At 36.0% G+C, this 27,738-nt stretch overlaps 1 protein-coding gene across 5 annotated transcripts in view; it reads right to left on the bottom strand.

The window, feature by feature from the left end:
* The window catches only part of LOC108619057 (uncharacterized), a 97,650-nt gene extending 69,963 nt beyond the window's left edge, over positions 1 to 27,687 (bottom strand). For 4 of the 5 annotated variants that reach the window (XM_089473069.1, XM_089473071.1, XM_089473072.1 and 1 more), the window contains exon 1: positions 26,739 to 27,687. The gene's annotated coding sequence lies outside the window, so the exon portion shown is untranslated. Of the gene's footprint in view, positions 1 to 26,734 lie in introns of all 5 variants that reach the window. The other variant, XM_089473070.1, reaches the window with a different exon arrangement.
* Positions 27,688 to 27,738: the final 51 nt, after the last annotated feature.

Here is a 27,738-nt window from a genome sequence, read left to right as displayed (position 1 = left end):
CTCTCTCTCTCTGTCTCTCTCTCTCTCTCTCTCTATCTCTCTCTACGTGCTGATGCAACGCGTCGTATGCGCTATAATCAAAAAGTACGCCACATTTCCGGTGGCTCAAATTCATTTCAATCATTGATGATTAAACAGCCATCAGGCGCTCCGCGGCCAAAACAAATTCAGCTTCAAGCTGTCATGCTGCTGCTGTTGATGATAATGATGATGATGATGAGTTTTCAGCAGTTGCTGCAAATTTATTTGAATACATTACAAATTCAAAAGTGACGCAATCGCCCACCATCAGCAGCTCCCCAAGTTTATTTGCCTTAATATCAAATCAAAGACGTCCAAGAAGCCAGCTTTTCAATAATTTTAATAAGCACAAGCAGACAGCTGACAGCAAGCACTTTATCGCAGCACACCATGTCTGCATACGCATCAAAAATATACTTTATATATACATAGAAATGTACACACATACACATATATAGACATCTGTGCATATAGATGGAAAGCAAGGGAAAAGAAAGTAGCTGCTTCTGTCTGGTCTGTTAACTAGCGCCTTTTTCTGCTTTTCTTCATTCTGTGCGTGGCCGTTGCATAGTTTCAGGAGCCCAACAAATTCACATCTACATATACATATATGAATATTTATACACACATGTGTATGCGAATATATTTACATATATATATGTATAGAGACCTAGGAGCACATGACATGCACAATAATAGACAGCCAAAGAGTGTAATAAGATGAGGCCAGGCCCAAAACCAAACAGAGACATATCATAGAAAATTGAATAACGACAATTGAATACGCTTCTTTTTTTGGACAAGCTAAATCAAATTTATATAAGTATAATGATGCTTGAATTAGATATAAGATATATGATATATAAAGTGTTGCATTTGGGACTTAAATGTTAAATAATTGCATAGTAAAATAAAAAAATAAAAAATATAAAAAAAAGACATTTTTTAGATAGTTTAATTAATTAGTTTATTGGTCCACGAATTATAAATTTTTCAATAAATAAAAATGCTTCCAATAATTATTAATTGTTGTTTTAAAAATAAATGAATTAATTATTAATTATTATTAATTGTTATTTTACAAAATAATGAATTAAACATTATAATGAAATAAACAATTTTTGTTTACTTATAAATATTTTTTATTATTTTTTTTAATATGTTATTTTTTGGTATTGTTATTAATTAATTAGAAAAATACAATTTTTCTTTCATTATTAAATATGTACAGCAACTGTGAACCATTATTAAATATTTATGAAATTTAAATTACATTATAAAATTAATTATTTTTATTTATAACATCAGCGGGTGGCCTTCGAGAACCACACCTTCCCTCCTTTATGACATCCCATTCGCCACAACACGTAAGCCTTGCATATAAATTGCGTTTACATTAAATATTTATGCAATGTTAACTCATAAATTGACACTAAAGCCAACTTTTAAAAGTGTTAAAAGCACACCAAAAAAAAAAAATCCATTTTAATCTAAATTGAGCTTCACACGTGCAACTGAACTAGTAAAATCCATTCCTTGCCATTTACATGTCGACCCATAAACATTTAAAATTTCTTGTTAGATACCCAAATTGCTCAACTCGGCAGTTGCCTCAGTCAGCACACGAAATATTCAAATATCCTCTGTCATAATCAAAAAAAAAAAGTAGAAAAAAAAAAAGAAAAGAAAACAAGCAAATTGAAGGCAAACGCAAAATATGCTTACACAAAATTCATTGAAGCGTTAAACGAAAAGAAAATGAGCAAAAGCACTGAGTGTGTGCGCATAGTATGGGAAATTATATATGCACATTACAACGCAGATTTGCCACTTCACAGCCATTTGGCCAAGTGGACAGACGCTGCGTAGCGAGGGCAGCCCAATGCTCTATAAATAATATACGCAGCAAAGCCACAAAAAAAAAAAAGGAGAAGAAGCAGCACAGTGACGGGCAAAAAAGTTCGCAAGAATTAAACATGAATGTTTAGATAGAGTTGTCTTGCAGTTGTTGTTGTTCTTGTTTTCGCCACGCCAAAAGACAAAAAGGTGAACTGAAAATGAAAATTGCTGAAGGGCCTAAACCCCATATGAGTTGTTAACAACATATTAAGAAGATTTCACTTAAGCAAGGCGCACAGAGAGAAAGGAAGCCAAAGATGTTGCTAAGGCCAAATGTTAATGATGCTCGGCTAAATACACACACGCACAGAGAGAGAGAGGGACAGAGAGAGAGAGCGAGAGTGGGAGAGAGAGATGTAAAGAGAAATAGAGAGAGCTGGGGAGATAGCAAATGTTTGCCCAAAAAAGTAGGCAACATCTTTTTTCGCTTCCTGTTGTGCTTTTTGCTACTTTTGCTGTAGCCGCGTAATAAAATGAGTTTCAAATTGGCCATAAAAGCGTAAGCAGGCAGGCAGCCAGCAACCAGCAGGCGCACATCAACAACAACAACAACAACTACAGCAAAGTTCTAACACACATAAAGCAACCGACTGCAAAACGAAAATTAAATGCTCTTGCTTTTATAGCCAACTAAATGTCATAGTGAAAAGAAATAATGGAATATATTTATATGCATATACATATACTATATCTATATTACACGCATATATTATAGACACTTAAGCTGCCCATAAACAGGCAGAACTTTTATGCTGCTCGCTGTTGAATCTTATTGTGAAGCAGGCGCAGCTAATCGAAAAACTTTTCGCGAAGCAAACGAGCAGAAAAGTTATTATTATTATTATTTTATTTTATTTTGTTTTTTTTTTTAACTTATCTTCTAGTTGACATGCTTTCAATCTTTAAATGCCACACAGTCAAGTTATCTTATCTCTAAAAATGTTCACAATATTCATTGAATTATTTTTTTAATTTTCACTTTTCATTGCAAAGTTTGCACTATAAATTATAAAAGAGCGTTGCAAATATTTACAAGCTACATTGTCAACACCTGATACCTCAAAATTTGTTTTCTGTCAGTGCACTATAAAAACCCAAAAGCAAAAAAAAGAAAAAAGAAATAAAAAGTAAAAAAAAAAAAAAAACATTACTGTGCACACATGACATGAGGTAGCATATTCATAAATGAGTTTCTGCTGCTGCTGCTGTGGGTTGATGTGTGTGTGTGTGTGTCTGTGTGCGAAAGAGTGTGAATGCGTGTTCATTTGCGCATAAAGTGCGTGCTACTTGGGCGTGGCTTAAAGGCTGCCTCTGAGTCAGCCTGTCAGGCAATCAGGCAGTTGTTATATGAGTACTCGTTTTCATATGAATGAGTGCCCGTTCCCACTTTGCGTATGCCCTCGCCCTCGCCCCCAACCAACACAGGTCTATGTGTGTGTGTGTGTGTGTGTGTGAGCGCCCAACGCTGAATGGGCAGATTTTCGGCATGATTTAACACTTAATTAGCAAAATTTTGACTTGAGTGCCGCTCATCATTGTCAACATAATGCTACCAATCCCAGCTTTGTAACACGCGGCGTATGCGTAATTCACATAAACATTATAATCAAGCTGGCAATATTGCCATAAAACAAAAGCCAACCAAGACGAAAAAAATATATACAATATATATGAAAACAAATGGTAGAAGTCAGGCATGAGCTCAACTATAAGATACCCTAAGTTTTCGAAAGTCAATATAAATAATCTATAAATAATATTTTAAGTGTATTTGGGGTATAAATTGAGGAGGTCTATTATTATACGAGTATTGTAACATGGGGTATACATATATAGATATGCATAAAAAAATTTGAATAAATATAAAACATAATATATCATGAACTGGTAGATTTTCCCAAGAGTAAGCTTAGGAAATTCCTTATACCAATGAGCGTCGAGTGCGCAGTCATTTCCATTGCAGAGATCTGGATGGCCTAATCGGGCAGTTAAAAGAGCTTTGCGTGGTCTTATCGCTTAGAAAAGATTTTTGTAGCTGAATGGATAGACTGATCGAGCCATTATTTTACTTACAACTGCTTAAAAAGCTCAAAGATTAGTAAAACTTGGCTGAAGAGTGCCCTAATCTTGCTCTTACAAGCTTACAGATATTCTCATCTATTCCCTCAACTAGCGAAGTATTTGAAAATATATATAATATATATAAATATATGTGCATATGTCAACAGTAAAGTTGGGTTAAGAACTTAGGCATTGTCATTCTCATTTAAGCTCCAGCAGCAGCCAGCGCTACCCTATTTTCCTTCAGCCACTGTTTTATGTGCAGAGTATATTAAAAAGAGCATAAAACTGGCAATAGGCAACAGCCCGGCAGCTGCATGTGAATTATTTAATGCGCAACATGTCAAGCAAAAGATTTTGTGCCGCCAATGGCAACTGGTGTGAAGGTAGCTTTTCGCCAGCTGACACTTTGACTGCCATTAATATATATATGTGTGTGTATGTGTGAGTGAGCAAGAGATTTGCTGTGTTTTAATATCAAAAAGTGTTTGCCTTTTTGACAGCTAGCTAATTAGTTGTCAGAACAGCTTTCCGAGTTGATAAAAAAAAAAGAAACTGCTGTAAACTGTAAATTCACATGTAATTTTAGAGATTGAATATCTAAATACATATACAAATCTCTTGACGTGCCTTTGCTCGCTCTCTCTCGCTAAAATTTATTATTAATATTTTCATTTCTTTTCGTGGTTGCATATGCATTTTATTATGCTATGTGTAAAGATCGCCGTGTAATCGTCCGTTTGTAATCGCATGCAAATTGATATTTTCAATTTTCTTTTGCTTTCCTTTTTTTCCACTAATTGTTAATGCATTTTGGTTATTTCTGTTGCATATGCAAAAGCTGAAGCGAAACGACAGATTAAGGGCTTTGTGACCGAACACACACTGGCACAACGGTAAGCTCTCTGGCTTCCACGGTGCCGGGGTTTGTGTGACTGTGCAATAATTAAATGCAAAAATCTGTGCATAGCAGTTGCAGCTGTGCAGCGGAAATGGAAAACTTAAAACGGAAATGCGAAACAGCCATCATAAAATGTAATGCAGCAAATGTACATTAAGAATACCCAGGGGTAAGTTCACGACCAAGCAGAGCTACTCCTACTCCTACTCCCATTCGTATTTCTGCCCTACTGCAAGTCCTCTTCATCTTCATCGACATCGACCATCATCCCGCAACTATGTTTGCGTTGCTTCTGATTCGTCTTTTCCAACACTTTCCTTGGGATTATTTCACTGTTGTTGCTGTTGCTCTTGGTGTTGCCTGTAAGTGCCATAAGCACTTATGATCAAACGCGAAAGGAGCTAGTTCTTCTCCGACATCTGCTGCGTAATGCATTTGGACTGGCATCAGCTTTGTGGCCGCACCCAACACAGACCATCCAACCACTCAGCCACCCACTCTAATTAGCCGAGCGCTTGGAATTTGCATTTGCCCTGCGCTCTGCGCTCTGCGCTCTGCGGCCCTGATGGCCTGAGTGAGTGACTTGCGTTTCTACGCATATCTAAGTACATGCCAGAATATTGCTTATTTATAATATGCCCTGAACATATTTTGTCATATTTTCCACAAGTCAGACACAAACGCACACAAACACACTTACACACACACACACACACACACACACACACACACACACACACACATACAAAATAATTTCATTTGACTTGCAAATGTGGACAAGAGTATGACGGCAGTTGAACTCAGCTCAGCTGAGCTAAAGCCAAGTCTAAGATGCGCGCATCTGAGGCAACCACAGCAGCCATTGCCAACAACTAACAGCAGCCAACAGTAGACAAGTGCCAACAGCGACAACAACAAAGCCAACGACAACAACAATAACAATAACAGCATTAAGAAAGGCAAACAAATTGGCAAAGACAACGCGACACTGACAGCAACAATTGAGTGCAAAAGCACAACGAACAACAAACTGCAAAAGTTGAATGACGAAATATGAACGCATATGCAATACCCTATAATAAGGAATTCTGCAAATAAGTTGCCATAATAGAAAAATTTATATTATGAAAAAATTAATAATATATATGAAAATTAAAAACTTTTTTATTTTAATCTAATTTACAATTTTTTTATTTTTTTTATTTCAATGTAATTTAAAAATTTTTTTTGTATTTTAATGTAATTTAAATTTTTTTTTTTTGTAAATAATCAAATGTTAAATAGCAATGACAACAACAATCTCTAAGTACATGTGCCTTTCCCTTTTTGCTTTCTATGTCTTCAGCGTCTCACTTTGATTTATTTCTTATAGTTTCTCTCTCTCTCTCTCTCTCTCTATCGCTCTCTCTCTCTCTCTATCGCTCGCTCTCTCTCTCTCTGTCTCTCTTGCTATCTATCCTTTTCTCTGTCTCTGTCTCTGTCTCTCTCTCACTCCCTATACATATTTCGCACTCGCTCACTTTCTCACTCCCTTTCCTCTATCTTTATGGCTTCCTCTCAGTTTCTCTTTTGATTTCTTTATGTTTTTACGACTTCTTAAAAACCTCAACAAATATTCAATAAATATTTATTAAGTATTGTACAACATCATAAAAATAATAAATATTTATTACGTATTTTACGATATCTAAATAAATATTTATGTACATAACAAACGAAGCAGTAGCTAAAATTTTGTGAAATAATTTAAAAATTTGCATTTGAATAATGCATGCACACTCCACGATAAATTATGAACAAGGCGTAGTTAATCAAGACACGTATTTTATTAATTTTAAAACTAAAATGTTGTATTATATTTATAATCATTGTTTATCAAAATGTAGTGTATAGTGTGTCTAGAGATTCAAGTTGGCTCTATGCGCAAAGTTGGCATTCAGCTGCTTATCACATGGCTTGTGGCTTTTAATACCCTGTAGCAATTCGGAATGGGGCTATATATGTTATAAAGTAAGGAAATCAAAATAATTTTGTATAACATATTTAAGAACAGCATCGATGGCAAAGTTCATATCTCTCCCGTCTCCATAGAGTTCGTAAATTCGTACGCCAGCTATTAAAGACACTTGTCTAGGGTAACTCCACGTTCGTTGAGTTCGCTCAACTAAAGCAATAAAAATAACACTCTTACTTAAGTATTTCTATCACCTTCAACTTAGAGTCTACCTTCGCTTATTCTAAGCGTCCTCACCCGATGCTTAAGTGCAACACGCTCAGAGCGCGATTTCATTGTATTATGCTCCGCTTGAGCTGTGTCACTTATTATACACATACACATATATTTATATATACATATGTACATATATCTTAAAGTAGGCTTTATGGACTAGCAACTACTCTGCGCAGAGGGCTTTAAGTTGAAATTTAATTGTATTATTTCACTTTTGTAAAAGGCAAACAAAGGCGAAACGTTGGCATAATATCTCCCATTACAATGGTGTTTTTTCGCTGACGCCCGCGGCGATGCCCCGTCATCAAGCTGGCCCAGCAGCAGATTTTTTAATGCATTTTCGATATATATTCATTAAAAATTAATTAACGCTCGAATTGTGCGCTCTTTTAATGTGCATTTAATTTGATATTCAACGCCGCGGGCTGCCAGCCCCAGTGTCCCTTACACATACAAATATATACATAAATATATATATTTACAAATTATATATTATATTTAAGATAATTAACTCACATATATAAAAATTATACAAAATAAAATAAAAATAAAGCAAATAATTATAATTAAAGGGCAACTGTTCGTTCAAAGTACTGCAAGCTAAGCGCAACAATAACAAACAACAAAAACAAATATGAAAACCGTTTAAAATTATAAAAAAAATAGAGAAAAAGAGAGAAAATTATGTTAAGCACTCGCAGGTCTCTTAATTAGTTGGCACGTTGCAACTTTTAATGATGTGCAACATTGTCAACTAAGCAGTCATCACAGCCACGCCCACCGCCCCATCGACCCACAGCCACGCCGCGCATCCACTGCACACAACCCTAACTAAACGCTGACCAAGAGCAGAGAGTAAAACGCGCTGCAGCTGCAATTGCATCCTTAAGCAAATAAGTCGCGCAAGCTGACAGGAAGAGGGCAAGGGACGTGCAGCGAATGACGACAGCAGCCATGCCAGGGCTATATGGCAACTGACAGCCGACAAGCAGACCGACAGCCAGGCAAACAAACAGTCAGTCACTCATTCAGTCAGTCAGTCATTCAGTCAGTCAGTCGGACCATTGCTGGGGCTGGCTCTGAGCTGAGCCATAGATAGCAAACTTGGAATATTTCTTAGAATCAGCTAAGCACTCATAATGCTCTCGGCGGTGCTTTAATTAACTTTTAACAGATTTGCGACGCATTTGTAATTTACATATTTATTTTATTTTGATTTTATTTTATTTTATTTTTTTTCTTCCTTTTGTTGCACATAATTTATAAGTCTTATTATTTACATTTGAATACTTGCTGGGGGAGTGACCTACTTACATCTGATTGACTCAGCCGAAGCATAGCTAATATTGATTCCCATTATTGATTCACATGAAAAGAAAACTTAGCCTCGGTATGTAATATGTAGAAGACCAAGAGATACTCTATATGAAATTCTAGAAGATGCACTCTATTTAAAAGTATTTTATTCTGCCATGATTGACTCACATATCTTAATTATTTTATCAGTTATCAAAAGTCTTGCAGTCAAGAAAAGAGAAACTCAGCTCAATCGTATCGTCATATGGAAAGAAGATTGACAGATAGTTCATAAGATAAGTCTCAGCTGTATATACTAAATTTAACACTTTGATATTGAGATGTCAATTGCAGTATTCATTATCTATATTTACACCAATCTCCTCTTTAAACTCTTGCAAGCTCTCAAATATATTGATTTTGTAGTAGCTTAATACTATATGCAAGCCATTTGGTAAATATGATATTTCATATTTTATAGCCTATATTCGGATAACATACGCTCTGCAAGAAGTTGGCCTCATTTCATTTTAAAAGCTTTTAAAGACCCAAACGTATCTAACTGAACAGCATTTTCTTCCTTTCATATCTCTCTCACATTTAAACGTCATAAATATTTAATTAGATTATTGATTTTTCAGCGCTAAGGCGACAAAAGTTGAAACAGTTTCAAGAAGCTTCAAGAAGATGAAATACCCTAGCAGCAAATATATTAAAGAAAAAGTATACACAAAATATAAAATCCCAAATTTGAATTGAGTTTACAATTGAGAAAAATTGCTATATTTCGAAAGGTAAAAAAAGAAAATATCATCAATTCGAAATATTAATACTTAAAACCTTTCAGACAGAACTTGATATTCTAGAGAATTTGACTGCCCCAGGCAGAGAGTTCAGTCGACTCAATGATATCCAATGCTAGGGTATTTATGAAAATCATAAATAAGTAAGCCCGGCCGCATGCTTCGCTTAAATTGCAACAGCAGTCGTGAGTGGCAACCGGAGTGGCTGCCACAAAGGCGAATTGCGACCGACGCGTCGCTGGTTGGCTGTTGCTCAACATTCGTCAGCGTCGTCGACTTAACGGCGACGACATTTGTCGTCCTTAGCCGTTCAGCGTCCGTTGTCTTTAGACGGCTGAGCTGAGCTGTGGCAAAGTGTCGGCCATCGGTCGTCGCCGTCGTTGCCGTCGTCCCTGTCTTCGTCGTTGACGTTTATGGCCAACGCGTTGTTGGCCGTCGCTCATCTTGTTGCTGGCCCATCATATTTGCGGCTCAAGTGCAGCACTTAGTTATTTTTAGCATTGTCCTTGTTATTGCTGCCCGCATTCTTGCGTTGGCTAAAACTGATGATGCAAATAAGTGTAACAAGCGTGGAACTCCACACTCTCTCTGGCACACACACACACACGCACAAACACACACAGATTATGGCCATTTGCCAAGACAGTTGAGCAAAGCCCACATCAAAATGCAATTTGGCCCGGCAGTCGTCGCTCCGCCTCATTTGTGGCCAAGCATTTTAGTTATTGCATTCTGATCTGTTTATGTTCTGGTGTTGCCGATTAATAGCAAGCTTAAGACGTTGATGCCGTCGTCTGGCAGCCCAGACAATAGCAATTTTGTTGCCCAGTGTTGTTTTGCCTCTAAACGACTGCTGCGCATTTCAGAAAGCCAGCTTGCCCATGCTCTGCTATTTACCAACATTCAACCAAAGACAAGCAACCGTCACTAATCGAGCCATCCACAAAAGCCATGAGATTCCAACGCAAAATCCTTAAGCTTAACAACCAACGACTTAATCTACATTTGTTTACATTTTACATTCAATTAATGCAAATAAGCGACTCAATTAAGCCATCACAAACCACGGAAGTGCAGCCAGACAGATAGAAGCAAATGATTAATTTAGAGCTGCAATTATGAATTGCAATTGCGATAATTCACTTATTGTATTATCACAATTAAATATTCGAATTAGACGTATAAGTGACGGTCCACTTATCTATTATATTAGATTAGGGAATGACACATTATAAATCACTTTCTGATAACCTTCATATTAGAGAAATTATTGTCATATCATGATTATCATTATTATCCTTGTTACTAGATTTATTTATTTATGAATTTATTTGTCATTGTCATTGTCATTGTCATTGTCATTGTCATTGTCATTGTCGTTGTCATTGTATTGTCATTGTCATTGTCATTGTCATTGTCATTGTCATTGTCATTGTCATTGTCATTGTCATTGTCATTGTCATTGTCATTGTCATTGTCATTGTCATTGTCATTGTCATTGTCATTGTCATTGTCATTGTCATTGTCATTGTCATTGTCATTGTCATTGTCATTGTCATTGTCATTGTCATTGTCATTGTCATTGTCATTGTCATTGTCATTGTCATTGTCATTGTCATTTTCATTGGCATTGTCATTGTTTTTGTTATTATCATTGTCATTATCAATTGTATTATTATTATTTTTATCACTAACTAGTAATAAATTACAACAAAATGACATACTACAAATTAGAAAGAAAAATAAATACAATATATATCCTAGTGAAACCCAATGTGCACTATGTGATAGGATTTAGAATGTAATGCTAATTTAATCACATTACACGACGTGGGGCACATCAAATCGGATGAATACATTTTTTCATTCGCCTTTGTTTTTCTCTTCTTCTTTTTCGTCTTCTGTTTTTGTGGCCCATGCCGAGAAATAAGAATTTGCTGTTTAATTATAGCACGAATGGGCAATTAATGCCGCCTCATAAGACGTCACGTGTGTGTATCGCATATTGAAATGCCTTCAATTATTGTAGGGACTAGACACACACACACACGCCAGGCCAGTGGTGAACAGAGCCCATCGTATTTGCTGCATTGACAGTCTATACGCAGCCGACACCGCCTGCTGTCGACTGTATGGTCCACATTGGCATTTAATACAATTCATCATCCATCATCCTAGCCGCAATTGAAGCGATCTGTCTGCATTGTTTTGACTATAAATAAAGCGCTCCGTGTGATCTGTACAGAGAGAGAGAGAGAGAGAGAGAGAGAGAAAGAGAGAGAGAGAGCTGTGGCAACAATCGAAGCGCAACCGACCCAGACGAAGGCATGTTTCGCATTTCGCCTCGCACAGTAAATCTCTATTCGTGTGCATGTGTGTGTGATTAAGTGTGCACCTGGGTATGTGTGTGTGTTTATCTAGCTGCCATTTAGCGAATTGGCCGTCGGCTGCTGCGTCATGTGCTCAACCTTCAACCAAACACGTCACGACTTAAACACCTGGCGGCATTTTTTTTTTTTTTTGTGACCGTTGATCGCATTTAAGAATGTATAAATGTATATTAATAAATTAATAAAAGAAAGTGGATTCATATGTAACTGAACATATTTTGCACTGTCTGTTTGTCTGTCTATCTGAGCTGAAATTTTATTTTTGCCTTTTATTGGCATTTTGTCGTCAGCAAAAATGTTTGTGTTTTATTTTTGGTGCTGCGAAATGAAATTGAAAATATATGTTTTTATTTTCGTTTTGAACAAGAGCGTTGCAAATACACGGCCAAAAATATCCAAACAATCAAATATATGCATATGTGTCTGAGTGTGTATGTGTGTGTGTGTGTGTGTGTGTGTGTGTGTGTGTGTGTGTGTGTGTGTGTGTGTGTGTGTGTGTGTGTGTGTGTGTGTGTGTGTGTGTGTGTGTGTGTGTGTGTGTGTGTGTGTGTGTGTGTGCACAAATCCAAATTGAATATATGGAAATGGTCAAGCATTCAGCTTGGCAATAGATTTGATTGCGTTCGATTCCAGAACGGCTTTAACTGAGAGTTTGTATATTTCATTAAGTTAACAGTTAGCACGAAATATAGCGACTTTAACTGCTAGAAATCTATTTGAATTATTAAATTTTTATAAATTTTTTTGCTTGGCTTTTTATTTTTTGGCTGTCCAGCGGGTCGTATACTTAACGTATAAGTAATATTTTCGCAATACCTTTGGCTGCGGTCAACGCACGCAGCTGATTATGATAATGCTAATAATGATAACGATAATGATAATGATAATGAAGACCATTGAGCTAATGGCGCCGCCAAATGCTACACGCATTTAAATAAAAAAGGCGTTTGTCATCAGGCAACATCGCTTGGTTGTTGTTGCTGCTTCTGTTAACGCTGACAATCAATGGCGTGGACATATTTGAGACGCCAGCTAAAAGCTGCCCACCCGCTGCTCCCAACTATAAACATAACATCAACATCAGGAACAACAGCAACAAAAACAACAACAACATTAAGAAAAGCAACGCCAAAGTTGGCACCATTTTCTATTTTCTTTACTTTTTCATTTTTCTTTCTTTTTTCTTTTTTTCGTTCTTTTTTCTTCTATTCCATATTCTTTTCTTCTTGAATCCGTTTTGGTAGACGGCGCAAAGACTCCCAACAGGCATTGTCTGCTTACTTTATTAGATTCAACGGGTATAACCGACTCCTGAGACTCTACGAAATTGCTTGTAAGCGCTAGGGCTGCTGACCTTGGATCTAGTCTATGCATTCTTGGCTTAAACCCTTAACTGGAGAAAGTCTATGGACAGAACTAAGCATAGAGGACATAAAAAAGTTGTTAATATTATTAAAGATAACCAAAATTAAGAAAAATTGTCTAAAGGATTCAACAGCAACAAAAATATATATTATTATAACTTTAAAAAAATAAATAAATAAATAAATAAAAAAAAACTATGATAAAAGAAATGTAATAACAAATAATACAAAATATAATACATATATATTAATAATAAAAAATTCAATATAATTATATATGAAATCGTCTAGAATGCGTGATATCTAAAAGTCTAGCAGGCACTGTCCTATGTCCATGTCTTTTACCTCCTGTTAGCTGCTTTCAGTTTATTCATCTTGTATAACTTTGATAAATTGCATTTGAGTTCATTTTTTAGTCATGCAGCAAAAAGAACAGAAATGGAAAAGAAAAACCCAACAAGTAAGACATAAGAAAAGAAAAGGGAAAACAAAATCCTTAGGTCGCACGGCTATCACGCTCGCACAGTTCAACGCCTCGTAAATCTAGTCAAGTTCACGATTGTATACGCTGCCAGCATTGCCATCAAATAGTGTCAGATAAAACAAATACATCAACGGCCACACACGAGGCAGGAGCCAATGCACGGCTATGAAACAGATGTGTGCCACGGCGCATATGAATAAGGCAACTAAAAAAGCTTAAGGAGTGAGCGTGAATAGCTTGCCGAAATGCAAATGCCTTGGCACAGCTAAGCTAGGCATGATGGAGAGAGTGAGACAGGGCGAGACTGAGTGAGACAGATCTGAATGTGCAGACAGAAAATATTTATTCAAGCGTTTCAATTTATTATTATATCCTTGATTATTGTCCTGTTCCGACTCGAAACTTGTTCACGTTTGAGCACTCCCCCCGCAGCTTCTTTATCTGGCACGCATATTGCTTGTCAGAGCTCAGACTAAAACATCTAAAAGGTTGAACTAGATATGCATGATGCAGACAGCGAGAGTGAGAGAGAGTGAGAGAGTGAGAGAGTGAGTGAGAGCTCTCACTTGATTATTGTCTTGCTTTGACTAAGCACTCTACTCGCATATCCTTAATCTATGCAGTGAGCTCCTCTATTGCTTGGATTTCCAACAGCACCAGCTCGATAAAAAAAAAAAAAAAAACGAACGACTTTAATTTCGGTTCGAGCGTTTTGCACGTTGCGCTTGACTAAGCCATTTTGCTGGCAACCACTTAAGCTTTGCACCGCATGGCCAAACACAGATTTTTGGCCAATGCCTGCAGCAATCTATTCAATTTGGCCATAACAGCAGCAGCCGAAGCAGCAGCAAATACGATAACAACAGAGACGATGACAAAATTGCATTTATGCAGCTTATATTGGCCACTTAAGTAGCCTGCTGCAAACATCAATTGGCCAAATATTCAACGAAAATAAACTGGTAGGAAAGCGAAGAGCCAAGGAAATCATTTTTATATACATACATACATACAAAGTATGTATTACATACCTTTAGAGATATGTATGTGGGTCTAATCCCGTTTGACCCAACCACTAAATATTGTAAGACACATCTATTGCCATTCAAGTTCGCAAACAAGATATATGGCTAAAACAGTTGACCAATTTAGTTGCGAGAAATTTCAATTGTATTTTGGCTTATTTTAAATTTGCAAAATTCAGACAATGAAATCAGATTTTATGCTTAAGCAGCTTTAAATTGTTTATTATTTTCTGCTTGAGATTCTGCAATTTTGGAAAATGTATTTTTGTTATATATACATATTTACATACTTTTAATAATGCTTAACGAGTGAGCGTGAATAAAGAAAAGCTTAAATTATTTTTGTATTTGAATATTTTTGTCTATTTAATCCATTAAATAAATAGTATATTTTATATCATTTCTTTTTTTTTTTAATTTTAACCAAATGCAACTTTCAGTTTTCTTAAAGAGCCCCAAATTTTCAGCAGCTAAATTGAAACGACTGCAATGAAAATACTTGAAAATACTTTACTCAGTGCCAAAATCGATAAATCTATATATAGTTAAAAAGAAAAAAAAAAAAAAAAAGAAATGCTTATGTAAATCTTATGCCAACATCTGAAAGATTACCTGTAAGAGCAACGGCTATACTATTTATAAGAATAAACTTGAAAACAAATTTACTTTCCATTATGGTTAGATTTTCGTTTATGTCCTTTTTAGGCGCTTGTCAATTTCGAAGTATGAATTATTTTTACATAAAATAGAAAAGTGTTTGTACTCTGAGCAAAAAATAAAAAAATAAATAGCTTAAATTTTTCGGCAAGGAATTATTTAATTTGCATTCAGCTGGGTCCAAAACACCCACAAGCTCCAATTGCCGTTGAAGTTGCCCTTTGCCCCCATTTTGAAGTTATCAATAAACGAATGGATGAACATAAAAATTCCATTTTAAGCCTATTACTCCAGACGTATTTAGATATACCTACATAGTATACATACAAAACAATATTTATGAGTGTGTGCCTTGGGTATGTGTGCAAAATAATCAAATTCTATGCCAATGAAACGGCATTTTTCTCGTGCTTGATGCAGCTGCTGTGTGTGTGTGTGTGTGTATAATTGTATGTTTGCAAGTGGTTGTGTCTGTGTCTCTCAGTGCCTGTGTGTGTGTGTTTGTAGAGCTTCCCATCTAAATTTTGGCTAGCATTCACTGACAGCTAGTTAGCAGCTTACGATGTCCATGTCAATTTTTGCATATCTTCATCAAAGCAATTTATATGCGCATAGCTCTGTCTCTATCTACTTCACAATCTGCTCTTTCTCTCTCTCTCTCTCTCTCTCTGCTCTGTCTGCGTCTCTGTCTTAGTCTGTTGCTTTGTGCCTCTCATGTCTTGCAATGTGACTTAATTGCATAGTTTCAGACAACACGCGTACAAGCAAACACACATACACACTCGTACATACATGCACACATACATGCATGTATGCGCACACACTTGACCTTTCACCTCCGCCATCGACTGAATCGTCCCGCTGTGCCCCTTTGTCGCATGAATAATTGAAGTAAAAGTGTTGAGCACGTAATGCCTACAGAAGGTCCGAGGCCAGCAACTGGCTATCAGAGTCTATGCTCTGGCTGGGGTCTATCAGTGTATGTGTGGCTGTCATACTCGTAAAAACTTGGCTTAAATATGAGACAAGTCATTGCAATGTTGGCAGCTCATCAAATTTGCATATAGACTGCTTAAAAACAACAAGAAAAAGCACACACACACACACACACACACACAATTATATATGTAAGGAGCAGGCACAACAACTTACACACACATACATACATTTATTTATATGTGTGTTGTTGTACAAGACAATTGACATTCAGTTGGAAATGGCCTTGGCTGGCCAACAGCGTGCAGTGCAATATCCTGACCTAAAGTCCATTCAGTTTCTTAATTGGCCGAAGCTGCGCCAGAACAGGAGAGGCAAGAACTTGTTCAAAAGAACTAGTTGAAGGCAAACTCATCTCTTAATAGCTCAATGCAAATAATCACTTGATGGCATCTCAATGCTTAACTATTTATAGCTTGTATCGCTTAGCCTCAGTGTTGTTCAGAAGAACTAGTTACATACCTCTGCGCTCTGACATGCAAATCTGTGCAGTGTGAATCATTAGAGGATTTAAAAAGAACTAGATATATCTGAAAAATTATTGTAAATAATCATTTGGTGACACTTAACTTTTTATTGCTTAACTACAATGCGCCAAAGAACAAGCTCCGATATAATCATCGATTGCTTTTAGTTTAACTCTCGCATGCTCTTCATATTCAAGTAATTCATACCCGAGCTCACTTAGTATTTGAAAGTTCATTACAATTGGCTAGCAGCCGTCGCTTGTTTGAGTTTCCTATGCTGCAAAACTTTTACTCTTCTATTTCGAGACAATTTGGACAAGAGTTAGCTTTAAGTACTTATTGTTTGCTTGTGCTAAACAAGTTCGAGTGGAATTGAAGGCGACGTCCACTGAAATAACAAAAGTCGTCTAATTCAAACGAAGCCAGGACTGATTTTGAAGTGCCTCGCTCTGCTTTGGCTAATGAGTGCAGAGAACTTTGATACAATTAATGCTATACAAACTGCAACAGCATTGTTAAAAAATCTATCCAATTTGTCGTAGACAAGTTCACTCTACTACAGTTCTACATATATTGTAGTAGAGTTGTATACGTATACAGTTATATATTAGATTTGCCTATTCGAACTGGACTCTTTGTCTGCAGCTAATGAGCACAATACATAAAAAAAAACTAGCATTATTATTAGCAGCAAACATTTATAGAAAGAACAACGTTGGAGCAGGGGGGAAGACAGAAACAGCTGCAATATGTCAACCAAACAAGCGCAAAAGAAATAATACAACGAAGACTGTATACTCTGCTGTGAGCTGCATAGAACACAGAACTAAGTACTGAAATTTTAAGATATACAGTAGGATCTGGTTATAACGACTCCGCTTATAACGTTCGTATGGTTATTGAGTTAAAAATTCTGGTCTCTAGACAAACTTACATGTATACGAGTAAACTTATATGGTTAAAGCGTCCTCCAAGTGCGACGGATGCAATAACCGCATTCTATTTCTGTATTTCTAAAGATAGTATAGCATATGGCAAAGTAAGGCTTGTTGTGTCCTAAAAACAAGTAAACTTTTTTATATACAAATGTACTCATATATATGATAATACGCTTCAACCCATTCCTACTCTAATTGAAACAAGCAAGTACAAGCATGTTAGCTTTAGGTATGCATACAAAACTGCAAACATAATCTATGCTAAAAAAAAGGTACTATATAATCAATAATCTATAGGCTAGATACACACAAATTATACTAAACAGAGTTCAATTACATATTGCCTTAAATAGCTCCAATTTTGTTGTAGCAAAGTAATTACACCCCTCGGCCAGAGTATGATAAAGCATTTTTATTTATTTATTTATTTTTTGGGTTTTTTTTTTTTTGGTATGCGCTCGCATTCAGATCACAGCTACAACAATGAGCAGGCCACGCGACGGAATTCCCCATAGACTTATTTTCTGCTTTGTTGTAGCTGTTGTTGTTATCAAATACACTCACAGACACAGACACACACACATACGCAGAAAACTGGGACAACATTTGTCTGCGCTTTTGTTATCGTTTGCTCGGCTTTTCTTTTTTTCCCTTTATTTTATTTTACTATTAGTCATCGTATTCTGGTTTATGTTTATTAAATAAATGCGCTTTGTCTACTTGACAAAGGCAAATTCGATTAACGATTAACGATTAGCGATTAACGATTAACGATTAACGATTAGCGATTAACGATTAACGATTAACGATTAGCGATTAGCGATTAACACTTTACGATGGCCATTTACCGCTTAAATAGCGTATCCGATCAACTCACTCAGTGATTCAATCAATTGCCACTCTCTCAGTTTTAGTGCTGTGTGGCGTATACGTAATTTTAGAGCTATGCTGCCTGACCATTTGCATCTATCATTGGCCAACAGCAACAGCAGCAGCAGCAGCAGCAGCTGTTATAAGACTTTCACATGCAAAATGGATCAGTACGTCAATCATTTACTGCCCACAGGGCGTCGTCACCTTCCCCTCCCTAATCGCCCTCTCAACAGCTACAGTTGGGCGCATTTTACACATTCTTTGCAAAAAAAAAAAAAAAAAAAATTCCAATGAAATCGAAACAGTATGCATATGTACATATATATTTTATATATTATTATTATTATTATTTTATATATATTTTTTTCATTCAGCTAGCGCCCGCCAAACGCTGATAAGTTTCAATTGTTTTATTGATTTTGTTGGGTCAGATTAAATAAATCAGTTAGCTTCAATTATGATAATTGGTCGACATAATGAAAACGACAAATGCCGTGTCAATCAATGTGGCCAAACGCTGCCATTCAATTAATTGTGAACTATGCATGCAACTCGAATTTCAAACATATTTTTTATTCAGTTTCTGCCCACTGCCAGCTGAAATGCCTAAGGCCTTTGCGTAATTGGCTTAACTCTGATTTCCAAAATTTCATCGATGCATATCAAAGGACTGGCCCACTGTCTCCTGCAGCCGTATATTGGCTATTATACAGGCTCGTTGTCTGGCTGGCTGTCTGGTTGTCTCGCTGTCTGGCTGTCGGATTGCCTGGATGGCTGGTGGCAACGACAAAGTACAAAGTGTGTGTCTGGGCTAAGGAGCGTCGAGTTGTGAACGAGTTAGCCCATAGCATAGAGCGCACACACACACACACACACAAGTGCCAAATTGCTTGGGCAAACTACGTTAGTTATTACGGGCATAGCGGTTGCTAAGTCAGGGGCAACATACTTGTTTACTGTTGCCGTTGCCATTGCCGTTGCCGTTGCCGTTGCTATGGCCTGTTAAAGGCTCATAACTGCTTTGTTCTAGCTGGCGTGGCTTTAATGTTGCGCACATAAAGCATACGCCATGTGTGCACCGTCTTGAGCATAAATAAATAGCCTAGCGAATGGGTTCTTTAGTTTGCAACTTGGGCCAAGATATTTAACCTTTTCAGTGAGCACCGGCAACAACAGTTACAATATTTAGCCAGAGCGTAACAATACATAAACATAAACACACGCACACACACACATACATACACATCTGAAGGGTCCTGACAGCGAGCCAGTAAGTAAAAGCCAATACCAAATATGGCTCAATGTGTGCCAATACCGTAAGCAAAACAACGCCAAATAACTAACAACAAACCCCCAAAACAGCAATCACTTAACTTTGCCCTCAGACAGCGTTCAACACGAAAATCAAACAACAACCACAATAACAATATCAACAAAAACATCAACAACAACAACAACAACAGCGGGCAAAATAAAAATAAACAGAAAATGAAAATACAAATAAAGTAAATAATAAAAACAGCAACTCGACAATTCGAGTCCAAGTTTCGTACGCTAGCCAACACTTCAAGCGCTGGAGTCAAGAAAACAAACAAGCTGGTAAGAGCACTCCACCCGGGAAGCTTAACTGATTGAAATGAATGAAAAATGGAGTTATATTTGTATAGATAAGGTTAATAGTATTTGCCGCGTCTCTGATACAAATTCAATTTGTGAGCACAAAACTTGCGCCGGCAACTTTCAGCTAGCCAAGACGAAGGAGCAGAAGGCTGTTATACTATATGCCGATGCCGGGAATGTTTACTTAGCAAGTTCTGTTCTTTACTTTTGCTACCAAACTCTCGGATCAGATAGATTTTAGTTTGGCATCAAAGTTCGCTTAAATGTTTTTTGTTCAGCTAGCAGAAAACTTGATTGCCTCTACTGGGCAAAGCGAAACTACTCAGAGCCGAGTGACCTGAACTAGCTGATATAGGCAAATAATAATATAACGGAGTTGGTTAACTTTAGACAAATCAAATTGGATTAAAGCAAAGGTGGGGCATGATAAAGCAATTGGTAATTATTATAGAATGTAGTTTAATTAGAAACAAATTAAAAGTTGTTTAAGAACTTTTTGTATTGGCCTTAGATTACAAAGAAATGCCGTAAAATCGAACAGAAATAAAACCAAAGGCTCCAGTACCCAGTGTTAAATTTAAAAGTTACTTTTAATTTTATATTAGCTCCAATGCTAAGCAAATAAATAAGTAAAAATTGGATAAAAAGTCTAAAAATATTACGAGTGAACATGAAATGAAGCAAACTTCTTCCAAGTCAGTCAATCACCATAAAGATTTATTTCGATCGACATGTCAAGGAGTCATTTCAGTTCTCGCAAAGTGAACCACGGAGTATCTCCTAGTCAAGCATTCCCGAGTAGAGAGCTAATTTGAAATTTTATTACAATTGCTTATCTTAAGTTTCTTTTAGTTTGGCACTTTAATTATACTAAAAATGAACTTTAATCCATGCATATTTATATAGCTGCCAAAATGTGTCCCAGGGTATTTCCAAGTCGAGCAATACCGACCAGTGCATTCACATTAAACTAAGTTATAGCTTATTGCTTAAGCTCTTTCGACTATGCTATGGATAGTGTATCACTCATACCAAAATTTGACTTATGTAAATTACACAGAGATAGATAAAGTTATATTCAACTTACATTTATCAAAAGTTTCAGAAAGTTCTTCTTGTGTGAATAGTTTTTGCAAACTTATACAATTAAACTCAATTGACACGAAAATAATTTCAAACTCATATTAATATTCATATTGATTGCTGCTATGAATTGGTTAAGTATCGGGCGTCTTGCAATCACGAGAGTACATTATGGTCGAATTGTTAATCTTATATAGATATTATTAATCTGATGAAACAGTTAATTGATATCATACAGAAAAATAACAAAAAAACATTGTTTTCCACTTAAACTGCCAAAGGTTTGACCGATGTGTGTAGATATAAATATATATATACACACAATGAAATATATAGATGTATACTTCGATAAAAATGGTATATAATATTTATCTAGTTGTGGAGACCCCGAATCATTTATCGTTATTTCACATTGTGATTGATGCAGTCAGGCAATACAAATAAACAACAGAAACAATAATAACAATCATAACAATAGCCACAACAAAACAACAACAACTACAACAACAATAAGACTCGGAAGCATATTATAGCCATAGGTATTATCTATAGAAATTGCGTGCTGCATTTCATTTTCATTTTCATTTCATTTTCAATTTCAGTTTCTTTTTCCATTTCTATTAATTGGTTTTGTTTTGTGTGCACTAAAAGAACATTTTTGTTGTTTTCGAGATGTTCTGCAACGTAAACTTTTGGCAACGATGCATGTGCCAGCCTAGTACACACACACATGGACACAACAAACTGCACAAGCAAGAATATTGCATTGGGGCAGCAACCACTGCAAAATGCTCGCTCACATTTTCCGATAGAGTTGTATGAGTCTCTCTAAAGAGATTAATGTTTGCATTCCCTGTGGACTTCAGATTTAATACAGTCGAGTCTCGGTAATTTGTACCCCACTATATCAAAAATCGCGATAAATCGCAATAAAATTCAATCCCCTTGAAATTCTGTGTAATCAACAAAAAAAAAAAAAAAGTCGGATCCCCTTGCTTTTTTTAATTATCGAGACTCGCCTGTTCTATGAAATCTATAGTTCTATTACGCTATAATATGGCAAAGTTTTTTGGCTGCATCGGCAGTCAATAGTTAAGAGAAGTTCCTACTGTACAAGATGTAATACTTAAAAAGCTCTAGAAAATCTACTCTATATACTTTGCTGACTTTGCTTAAAACAAAATATAATATATAAAAATACGAAATACACATTTATATATTATTATAAAAATTATATATATTATTACATATGCATATATATATGCATATGGCATCTATATATATTTTTTCACATATTGTACAAAACACAATCTGCAATCAAATGCCTGCATGTGCTTTTACGCATCGCCACGCACCTTAACGCCAACGCCCCACCACTGCTGGCCGCGTCTACATCTCAGACTCGCCCCACTCCCACTCCACGTCTCAGTTCCACTCCCAGCCCCAGTCGCAGCTCCCAGCACCAGCGCGACCCGGGGCAATCGCCCACAGGACGCAACAAGCGAAAATTTTTGTGTTTTGTTTTGAATATTCTTTTATTTTACTTTCTTTTTTCATATTCTCTTTATACATCTTTATATATATATATATATATGTGTGAAATTATATATGTATGTGTGCGTATGCTTGAGTATTTTCATTGGTTTTTTCTCTGTTTTGTTTTTTAGAGCGAACGTAAAAAAATGGAAATTGAATATTTTATGCGAATTTTTTGCAAAAAGCTGAACTTCAAAACAAGTAAAAGTGCAAGACTGCAGCCGGCACGACTAATAGATACCCTGTAGAAGTTGTCAATTGACAGCGGCTCATCTAAGAATGCAACAAACAATAATAATATATATTAACGTTCATGCCTAAGCTTTGAAAGATACAAATTAATAATAGAAAAAAAGTATCAAAAAATAAATAAATAATAAAAATGAAATTTCAAAAATATATAACAATTATAAAACTCAAAATTAAAATTTAATTATGTACAAAACTAAACAATTTTTTTGTTAATTTAAATAATATTATATAATTATATTATAATAGCAAACAAAAAATATTAATAAATAATAATAATAATAATAATAATAATAATAATAAAATTAAAAATATATATATAATAATAATTAAACTAAAAATTAAAATTTATTGATATAAAAACAAACCATTTATGAATAAAATCAACAAATTTTACATAAATAATAAATTATAGTTAAAATTTAAAAAAAAATATATATAAATAATAGACTATATTTAAAATATAAAACAATTTAGTAAGCAAATATTGATGAGACATCCATCTGCTTTGTAACACAGTGCCAAAAATCTATTCATGAAAATATGAATATATGTATATAATGATAATGTTAATCTATATGCCAAGCCAAGACATTGCGAGCTGTTCTGAAAGACATCAAAGACTTTTGGCAATAGATCCTGACGATATGCTACGACCCGATCAAACCTTTGTGCATTTAAGCCAATCAATATTTAATGGAAATTCTCAAATATTTAAAGGCATTTTTGAGTACATTGGACAGCGAATTATAAAACTCATTCATAAATGACCTCAGGCCACCCACTTGTCAGCTTGGCTGTCTAGTGAAAGTTCACAGTCTGAAGTTCAACCTTCAATTATAGGTCAAAAAGTGGCTTAAAGAGTAAGGCAATTTATTGACTTTGATTGACTGGCCAGTTCGATAAAAGAACGACCCTGTACATATGTTAGTTATCAAATATGCGAGTCAACGAGTCAATATAATATATCTATGTATGTACGGCTGGATTGGATGACTCTCAGCGGGGCTCTGTGTGAACCAGTTGGTCGTTAGGAATGCCGCCTTGGTTGGTGTAGGAATCATATCAGCTTCTGGTTGTTGGCATTTACAGGAAAACGTTTTAGCCATTTATCACACGTGTACTCATCATATTGATAATTTTCCAGACAGTTGCCCAACTCAGTGTCACTGCGCAGCTCTTGACAGCTGCCACGAGCACACACCCACCTAGAGATAAGCTCAAGAATTTCAATTAAAAAACATAAGCAAATATGTTGGCAAAACAAAACAAAACAAAACAAAACAAAACCAAAAATAAATTAATTTTTGTGTTGCTGGCTTTAATCAGCTTGTTGTCAATTTCCAGTACTTTAAACAAAAGTTTTCAACATTTTTTTGTGATAAAAATAATTTGAATTTATGAGGTGTTCAAAAATAAATTTCATTTCCTCATTTCTCAAATATTCGAACATTTTCGTTTTTCCTGCTACCCTGAACGAGCTGAGACGATTTGTCCCTGCTCGTCCTGTCTTCTGTATACTTCTTATGTATTTTTATTAATTTATTTTAATTTTTATTCAAGATCTGCAAGTATTTATCTCCCTTTACAATTTTTGTAAAATTTTCTTTAATTTTTTATTTTTTCTACCTTCAACTAGAGAACCTCTGAGAACTTCCTCTGTCACATGTCAAGCCGAGTCTTTCTACATAATTAATATCATCTTAATGCGTCTTGAAATTTTGCTTAGGGTCATATTTTTTGTTTGTTTTTTGTTCTTGTTTATTTTTATTATAATTTTTTTTTTTTTATTAAACTCTGTAATTAATTAGTGTAGTTGATATTTTCTTTGCAAGAGTTTAACGAGCAAATACACCCCGATGAGTTATGGCGCTTGGCAACTTTTCACGACAGCCAAACAAATGTTGAATGCCAAAAAGGAGAAACACGAAAAGGAAAACAAATGGAAACAAAAAATGAGCATAAAAAAAAACAAATAACGAAACGAAAAGAGCTCAACATCTGAGTGCATGTATGGGTAGAACTTAAAAGTGGCAACCGCAGACAGGCGACGGCGTGCAACAAGCTCTGCAGCTGCAGCGAAACGGTGCACAAATTGTGGCTGTAGTTGAACTAACTTGAAAAGTTTGGCGTCAAAAGGTGGCGACACGCAATGAATACCCATTGCACGTACATATGCTTGCCATTGCCATATTTCCGCCACTGCCGCCGCTGCCGCCGCCGCTGCCTGATGCCAAATCAAAGATCACATTCACATGCACTCCTCCTCCTCCTCCGCCTCCTCCTGCTCCAGCACATGCAATGCTGGCGCTTGCGGTCGCGTGTTTTTGGGGGTCAGAAAGCGTTGTGCTGCACTTATATTCCGCGCAACACTTTGAACGCAGCGATTAGCAAAAGGACACGTACAGGATGCACGCACAGAGACACGCTCACCTATAACAATACACATGCACACCATGCCTAGGCACGCACCCACACACACACGCGAACTTAACGGTTAACGAGCCAAACCACCGGCAAACCTGAGAAGCTGCCAAATGCCAATTGTGTGGCTACGAGGGCTGCTCTAGAACTTGCAAAGCAAGCACTTACTTAGCTCTACTCCACGCTGCCAGCCTGGAGGAGCAATGCTTAAACTCAAATTCAAAGCCAGAAATAAAGAATGAAACGAGTCACCTATAGAATTATTTGAAATTACTTTCTGAAATAATTTTATATATAGCTCCTGCTCCTGCTCTCGCTCAACCTAGAGCTTGGCTAAGCTAGTACTTATAAACTAGGCATCCTTTCGCTATAAGGACTGACAAATCTGTGAAAGATTAACAAACCTTAAGATCAGTTTGGAACGTAGCAAAAGGCATTAATGATATGCCTTAGTTTTTAGGTTAAGCTCTTCTTTTAGATTTACAAAAAATTCATGATATAAAGAATATATTCAATTCAAACAAGAGTATTTGTGGTTTGTTTCAACAAAGACATATTATATATATATATAGTATATAGTATATAGATAAATTCATATATATCATCTCTAACTAGTCATTGTCAGAAGATGAATAAATTTAAAAAATATTTTATTATTTTCACTAACTTTAATATTTCGAAACTTTTTGTTACAAACGTTATGAATCAACCCTTTTAAATCTCGTGTGCCAAGCAATATGATTTCATGTTGTCAAAGTAGTTGTTGGTTCTTCAGTTGTTGTTGTTGTAGTTACAGAGATTTTCTAGCAATTTTCATTGACTTTGCTACGCTATCATGATTGCGTTTAGTAATTGCAATTGGCATCTTCTAGCTAAATATTCAAGCAGAGAGAACAGTAGAGCATTTCCCATTTTACACAAATTACAGATGCCAAAAGTTATTTGGAATGAAATGGAAAAAGAAATAGAGCATATAATATTTTAAAAAGTTAATGAAAACAAAGTAACTTCTATCACGATAAAAATTTCTGCTTAAATATGTTTTTCGAATACTTTCCACGCTTTTATTTGAAACCGACAACAGACAACAAAATCCTTCAACAAAAACTGACCACAAATATGTTTTTAGCTATAACGCAGAGATGTTGCTAGCCCTGGGGTAGCACTGGGGGCCCACAACAAATGAAATAATAATAAAAACCGAAAAACCTTTTCACTAATTTCATTTTTTTGTGGCCTCAAAACATGCACACAACACTCACATTCTCATCTACAATGAATTGCAGAAACTTTGTTTTTGTAATACTGTTTTACTTTCTTTTTTTTTAGAAAACCCCATTTATCAAATAAATATTTGGAAAGTTTTGTTTGGTTTCGACAAGCGAATATAAATTGGGATATATTTATGATATCGTACTCACTGTTGTGGAAAGGTCCTGAGAACGACGCACTTTTCAGTCGTTCGAGTCCAATGAAAATTTTGTGCACATTTTGTGCGTAAACAATCAACAAATTCTCACACCGGCAAAATAATAGTAATAGTAGTAGAGAAATAAAAAAAAAAAAATTATAAAAACCAAACACAAAAAGAAAACACAAAATGTTGTGCAAACTAAAAGCGACGCCAGAAACTTGGAATTTTCGCGCCAAAGAAGTGGTAAAACCAAAAATAATATAAATAGTTTAGCTTGGAGCTGATTTTCAAAATTTCTTCTTTTTCACTTTGGCGAGTAATAATTGTTTTTTGTTTTTTATTATTATTTTTATTTATTTTTTTTTCAAATTTGTTTTATTTTGTTTTGTTTATTAATGATTTTTAGCACTGCACTTGCCACAAAAAAACAATAAAAAAATGTATGGACTGCGAATTCGAGTTTTGCTGTTGCTTATATTGTGATGATGATTGGCAAGCAACGTGAGCGTTTGAGAATTTCGGTTGAAGTTTGAAGAGTTGAATGAGTTTTTGAATGTTGAGCGCTTTGCCAGGCTCTATCTAGGGGTTCTGCTCAGCTGCTGCACAACTCGCCCTGACGAGCGTTCAAATGAAACTGATGCGATAGCGCAACAGTCGCAGGAATATAAAGCACACGCAAAACACACATACGACAAGAGCGCCATAAAACGAACGCACACAGCCAAAGAGCGAGCACGAACGGAGCGAACGAGGCGAACAAAGCGAAGAAGGCGAGCAAGGCGAGCAAGGCGAACGAGGCGAACGAGGCGAACGACGCTAGCGAGCGTACAGTCCGAACGCAGCTATAAACGAAGCACACGATAAACACCTGTAAACACTCGTCGTTTGGCATTCGGCTTTCGCCGCTGTCGTTGTTGCTGCCGCTATAATGCCGGCACAGTCGTGTATGTGATTTGTTAGCGTGCGAGAGCATCACAGAGAGATATCTAGATAGAGTGAGCCAAAGA

Source organism: Drosophila arizonae, chromosome X (assembly GCF_054131065.1).
Source record: "Drosophila arizonae isolate 15081-1271.41 chromosome X, UAZ_ARI_1.0, whole genome shotgun sequence".
NCBI classification, from domain to species: Eukaryota; Metazoa; Arthropoda; class Insecta; order Diptera; family Drosophilidae; genus Drosophila; species Drosophila arizonae.
Note: the sequence above shows the minus strand (reverse complement) of the source record. Positions and strands in the feature narration are given on the sequence as shown.